The 6,966-nt window shown below is 42.3% G+C and overlaps 1 long non-coding RNA gene across 1 annotated transcript in view; it reads left to right on the top strand.

The window, feature by feature from the left end:
- Nucleotides 1-982: 982 nt before the first annotated feature.
- LOC105491825 (uncharacterized) overlaps nt 983-6,966 on the top strand; it is a 141,350-nt gene continuing 135,366 nt past the window's right edge. The window contains exon 1 of the long non-coding RNA XR_011612520.1: nt 983-1,081. This is a non-coding gene — a long non-coding RNA (uncharacterized lncRNA). The remainder of the gene's footprint in view (nt 1,082-6,966) is intronic.

Genomic DNA, 6,966 nt, shown 5'->3' with positions numbered 1-6,966 from the left:
TTTCCTTTATAAGTTACCCAGTCTCAGGTATGTCTTTAGTAGCAGCATGAGAACAGACTAGTACACTATCATATGTAACTTCCCACAGAAAAGTGTCGTTTTTGGAGAAATTGTAGCTCCAGAGATGTTTGTGTTCACAGAGCTATTAAGGATAGAAAAGGAAAGTGTGCTAAAACTCTAAACCATTGAATCTCCAAACAATTTTTATTTCATCATCATTTTTACCTAGCTCCCAGGGGAAATATATAACATCGGAAAGCCTGACAGGTGAATGAATCCTCTATAATTTTTTTCCCTTAGAAAATAAAACACATGGGAGCTCAAGGACTCCTTCTGTCCCTCTAGCTAAATATTTAGACCAGAAGCAGGCATAAACAGTGAGCTCCATGATTTTTCTCTTGGAGTCCACTTTAGTTTCATCTGTTCTTCCCAGAAAGGGATAAGGAGAGACACCTACCCAGATTAGAGGAGACATTCAGTCCACCTATTGCACCAACCAAATAGGAAAGAGGGAATGGAAAGGAAGGGGAGGGGAAGGAATAAGAGGGGAAGGAAGGGGAGGGGAGGGGAGGGGAGGGAAGAGGAGGGGAGAGAAGGGGAGAGGAGATGGAGGGAAGGGGATGGAGGAGAGGGGAGGGGATGGAGGGGAGGGGATGGAGGGGAGGGGAGCAAAGGGAAAGTAGAAAGGGAGAAGGGAAACTAGAAAGGGAAGAGAAAGGGAAATTTAAAAAAAGGGATCGGAATAGAAGAAAAAGAAAGGGAAGGAGACAGGAGGGGATGGAAGGAAGGAGGAAATATAGAGGAAAGGATGGCAGGTGCTATGATTTAAGTGTCCCTTCCAACAGTCATGTTGAAATTTAATGCCATTGTGATGGTATTAAGAGGTGGGGTCTTTAAGAGGTTATTAGGTCATGAAGGCTCTGTCCTCATAATGGATTAAGGTTGTTTTCAAGGGAATGGGCTCGTTATCTCAGGAGTTGGACCCCCTTTTTCTCTGTCTCATATGCACTCACCTGCTCTCACCCTCCTCACCACATAAGGCATCCTCCATGTTACGATGCAGCAGTACATCTCACAACAGGTGAGGCCCCTCGGTCCTGGATTTCCAACCCTATAGAAATGTGAGCCAGCCAGGCGTGGTGGCTCACACCTGTAATCCCAGCTCTTTGGGAGGCCGAGGCAGGTGGATCATGAGGTCAGGAGATCAACACCATCCTGGCTAACACGGTGAAACCCCGTCTCTACTAGCCGGGCGAGGTGGCGGGCGCCTGTAGTCCCAGCTACTCCGGAGGCTAAGGCAGGAGAATGGCATCAACCCGGGAGGCGGAGTTTGCCATGAGCCAAGATTGCGCCACTGCACTCCAGCCGGGGCGACACAGCGAGAGTCCGTCTCAAAAAGAAAAAAAGAAATGTGAGCCAAGTAAATCTCTTTTTTTTTTTTGAGACGGAGTATCGCTCTGTCACCCCGGCTGGAGTGCAGTGGCCGGATCTCAGCTCACTGCAAGCTCCGCCTCCCGGGTTCACGCCATTCTCCTGCCTCAGCCTCCCGAGTAGCTGGGACTACAGGCGCCCGCCACCTCGCCCGGCTAGTTTTTTGTATTTTTTAGTAGAGACGGGGTTTCACCGTATTAGCCAGGATGGTCTCAATCTCCTGACCTCGTGATCCACCCGTCTCGGCCTCCCAAAGTGCTGGGATTACAGGCTTGAGCCACCGCGCCCGGCCATCTCTTTTCTTTATGAGTGTCCCACTCTATGGTATTCTGCTATAGCATCAGAAAATGAACCAGGGCAGGAGGGAAGGAAAAGCAAAACAAAACCAAAAGAGAGGACTTCTGAGGAAGCTTCAAGGAAAGGAGAAATTTAAACCCCATTGCTTCTTCCATGTAGAGCCCAGATTGATGGCAGTCCTCTCATCTGTATAGGCTTTGGCATGCCTCAGCAGACATCAATTTCTTTGTCCCTTTCCAGGGTCATCTGACACATTTTATGATTGGAGGTCAGGCTTCACTGAAGATTGCACATTCTAAATAGATATTTTGACTTCATATCCCCACTGCCCACCATGACAAATAATCTCAAACATCTGCATCCAACAAGTTTATTTTTCTGCTTACCTCTCTCATATGTGGTAACCAGGTAACATGAGGATACCAGCTCTACTACTATGCTCACCAAATAATTTTCAAATGGAAACTTGACATCTGATGTAGGTTTGCATACTAGGGAAGGATACACTGACATGGTAACACGAATATCTGGTGCCCCTTTGCCTGTTCTAATCTTACTATAAATTTAAAAAATTGGCATAGGCACAATTAACTCTTCTGTCAATTTCTGAGCTTGGTCTGTATGGAGTAGTCTCTTGAACTCATTTAGCTATTCATGCACTGAGTACATCACATTTTTAAAACTACAAAGCTGTGTATCCTACCAGGATGCTCAAGGGTCATGATGACTTCATCCACTTCCACCATCTGAAGTCCTACAGGAGTGGCTGACAGGATTCTAGAATAGTAACAACACTTACCATTTATCGCTTATATACCAGGCACTATTCTACACACCCTTTTATAAAAAAAGAAAATTAATTTATTCCCACAACACCAGTGTGAGATAGGTACTATAATTATTACCATTCTACAGATGACAAAACTGAGGCACAAAGAAGTTAAATAGCTTGCCCCAGTGGTGGAGACAAGATTCACTCCCACGTAATCTGGCTCGTAAACTTGCATTCTAGAGTGTTACACTACAATGCCTCCAGGGATTGATGACATTTATATCTTGGCTCTATGAATGACTACAAATAGCACATCTGGAAATCATTGATCTGAAGTCTTTGGAGAAGCTATGTCTAGTGGCTTAGAGTTGCTTTGATATTGAAAAGCAAAGCAGAACAAAATGGCAAAGAAACAAAACAAAACAAAACACATCTGGCATGTGCTAGGTTGTTCTGCAAGCTGTGCACCAAAGTAATGTCTTCAGCATGGGAACCAACCAAAAAGATTTAGTCAAATATACACATGGATGTTGAAAGATTGTTCCAGAAGAAACACTCCTGCTTAATTGGCTCAAATGGTCTTTCTAGACCTCTGCATGTGTAATTCCAATGCCTCTCCAGTTATTTGTGATACCTGCATTGACAGGCATCAAATATGTAGCAGGGAGTGCAAAGAATGAACTGCCAACATCAAACCTCATCACATAAAAGGGAAAGACGACAATTTGGTGGGGATCTTTCTACTAGGGTCTTCTTCCTTAATTGTCCTCCCATGTTCAGTATGAGTCAGAGGTTCACTAATGAGCCGTGTTGGTGACTTTTAGTTTCTCCATTCAGGCACATCAACAGGACTTTCAGCACCAACTAGAGTCTGGCTCATTGTAGCCATTCTTTCTTTGTTATGTTATAGCAAAAGGCTGAGAATTTCAAAGTTAGAGCATGTGGATTCCCACCACCACAAGTCCCACAACTGAAGCCCAGGTCATCCACAAATCAGAGTAAAGCCTGGGTTGGGATGTCCCCATCAATACTAAAGTCACTTCTCCTATGGTGACTGGCCAAAACCCAAACTATTGGATTAGTGACTCTTCTCTGGTGGCATCCACAGTCATCTCTCTGTCTATACCACCTGAGTCACCAGGTCGAAGTCTATGCTCTTCTCCACTAAGCTATACTGCCTCTCTTTCAGCATTTTTATATTTAATTGTACCCTCTGTGGTATTGGAATATAGGATTCCTATAGCTAAAAACAGTTTTCATCAATAAGCTGTGTCAGAAAAATTTACTATTAAAAAAAAACACTAAAGCATTCCACAGTGTAACTTATAGCTTCCTATCCTAGCAATTAGGCCTGAGAACAAAGCCTGGCACTGCCTCAGGCCTGGCCTGTTTCAGCCTCCCAGGCTTTTCTTGCTCAATTTCCAACCAGGGTTTAATCTCTTTGACCCATTTCACTGGTCTTGCTTTCTCCACCCATCCATATCTCAGGCTACTGGATTCTTTCCTAATCTGGGATGAAGCATTTATTCTTGACTCTCCTACTCTCTGGAACTCTCTTATTATTTTATCCTTCCTCAACTTAAACATAAAGTGACCCTTGTTGCCCCAGTTGCTGCTAGCCCTGCCTCTGAAGGGGAGTCAAGCTCCCTGCCTTTTTTCTCTCCCATTGATCCCATATTTTTGAGTGACTCATTAATTTTTATTTCAATATCTAAGTCCTAGAGGCAAAAATGCCCTCAAGTTGGACAGGCCCGCCTCCCCCATTTCCATTATCTAAACAAAGGAATCTTATCTTTATGGATGATTAATCTGGTTCAATTAAAATTGGATTTATTGGGTGTTTTGCTGCTTACAAAACACTACATACTTACTGTAGAAAATTCAAAAATTGCAAGTATATATAACAGAAAAATGTGAGAATTCTTATTAACATCCACATGAGACAACTACTGTTAACAGTTTGGTATACATGGCTCTGTGTGTGTGTGTGTGTAAAATATATAAATGTTCTCAACTTACAATGGAGTTACAGCCAGATAAGCCCATCATAAGTTGAAAATATCATAAGTTGAAAATACATTCAATACACCTAAACTATCAAACATTACAGCTTAGCCTAGTCTACCTTAAATGTGCTCAGAACATTTGCATTATCCCACAGTTGGGCAAAATCATCTAAAACAAAGCCTATTGTATATTAAAGTGTTGAATAGCTCATGCAATTTATTGAATACTGTACTGAAAGTGAAAGTCAAAATGGTTGTATGGGAACCATCATAAAATTGAAAAATCCTAAGTTAAATCTTACTAATCCTAGGACTACCTGTATATACAATATATATAATATATCTCTATCTATATAAAATTAGAGTCTCTTGAAACTGTTTTGAAGTTGTACTATCTATACCATTTTGGAACTTGTGGTTTTCTCACTCAATATATTCTAAACATATTTTCCTATCAGAACATATAAATCTAGCTCAAGGTTTGTAAAAGGTTATGCAGTGTTCCATTGTATAAATATAGCATAATTTATTTAACAAATACCTAATGATGAATATCTGGTATGTCTTCAATTAATTTCCTATAATAATGCACAATATACATCCCTGGACATCTAGTTTTGCTTACTTGTCTGTAGAGCTTAGATTTTTGGACATGGTAAAGTATCTCTGAGCCTCAGTTTCCTTTTCCATAAAATGAGGATAACTTGCAAAAGGTTGTGAGAATTAAATGAGATAATTAACATTGTAGTGAATGTGTCATTCACTCTAGTTTTTCAGTATCTAAACCTCTACCTAAGTTGAGAATTCTTCTCTTATGAGTCTTCAGAAGTACCAAAAATACCAGCTACTCCCCTTCCCAGACTCCCTTGCAGCTGGGAAAGCTCACATGACCAAGGCTCCACCAATCAGATGCGCTCACAGCACACTTAGATTTGGAAGCTAGCTATGCAACAACCAAGGGTCAAGGAGCACACTCACCCTCTCTCTTTGGCAGCCGTGGCGGTAATGGTGAAAGCAAGATCAAGTTCTCATCAGGAGAACAGCAATGGTGCAAACTGTCCATGGAGTGTGTGGTAACTGACAGAAGTAGGGGCTTCTTCATTAGAACAGTTTTCAAGCATGGTTTTGGGCATTGTTTCTGGCAGCTTAACCTCAAGTTTCACTCTTCAGAAATCCTGACAGCTCTGAAGTACTCAAAATCTGTGAATAAAGTCATTTTCTGGTTAAATTAGACAGGGACATTTTCTGTTGCCTATAATGAAGAACACTGCTGCATATGCATAGCTGCAAAACACTGTATGAAAATAAGCAATGTGGCAGATGCTTTTGGATGCTTTCCTGACGACCATTCCTCCTCCCTCCTTGCTAACAGGGTGAGTATTTGACCCAATTCATCTAAGGTGATAAAGGGAAAAGTCTTCTTGGGACTTCTGGGGAAAAGTTTTCATTCCTTCCTAATAACAAAGAAGCATGTGAAGAAAAAGCCTTTCTTTGTATCTGCCTCCAGCTTTCTATTTGAGATGCTGTCATATGCGATTGAGTTTCTTGAAAATCTGGCAGCTGTTTTCTGATCATGAGGAGAGATGCTGCCTTTGACAAAGCTCAAGATTCTAAAGAGTCTGGATATTTTATAATATCACGGAATTTCCAAAGCAAACTTGGAATGCCTACTTCCAGATCATCTGTTAAAATTTAAAATAATTGCAACTGAAGACATTAAAAATCAGGTACTTTGCTACTTCCAGCTGAACACACTTTAATTGGTACAAGACATTTTTTATATCTTTATAGTAGCTGAAAGAGGCTGGGTTTAGAGGTTTTAAAACCTCGGCCGGGCGCAGTGGCTCACGCCTGTAATCCCAGCACTTTGGGAGGCCAAGGCAGGTGGATCATGAGGTCAGGAGATCGAGACCATCCTGGCTAACCCGGTGGAACCCCGTCTCTACTAAAAATACAAAAAATTAGCCAGGCATGGTGGCGAGTGCCTGTAGTCCCAGCTACTTGGGAGGCTGAGGCAGGAGAATGGTGTGAACCCAGAAGATGGAGCTTGCAGTGAGCCGAGATCCTGCCACTGCTCTCCAGCCCAGGTGACCAGCGAGACTCCATCTCAAAAAAAAGAAAAAAACCCCTCTACTGTCTGACCCTAACTCCAACTGCAAAACAACGACAAATTACTGATAATATAAAAATATTTGTATTTTATTTATTTATTTATTTATTTTGAGGTGGGGGATCTTGCTGTGTCACCCAGGCTGGAGTGCAATGGCAGAATCATGGCTCACTGCAACCTTGACCTTCTGGGTTCAAGTGATTCTTTCACCTCAGCCTCCTGAGTAGCTGGGATTACAGGCACCCACCACCATGCCTGGCTAATTTCTGTATTTTTAGTAGAGACAGGGATTTGCCACGTTGGCCAGGCTGGTCTCAAACTCCTGGCCTCAAGTGATCTGCCTGCCTTGG

Source organism: Macaca nemestrina, chromosome 14, assembly GCF_043159975.1.
Source record: "Macaca nemestrina isolate mMacNem1 chromosome 14, mMacNem.hap1, whole genome shotgun sequence".
Taxonomy (NCBI): domain Eukaryota; kingdom Metazoa; phylum Chordata; class Mammalia; order Primates; family Cercopithecidae; genus Macaca; species Macaca nemestrina.
The sequence above is the reverse complement of the archived record's forward strand: the minus strand, read 5'-3'. Positions and strand labels throughout refer to the sequence as shown.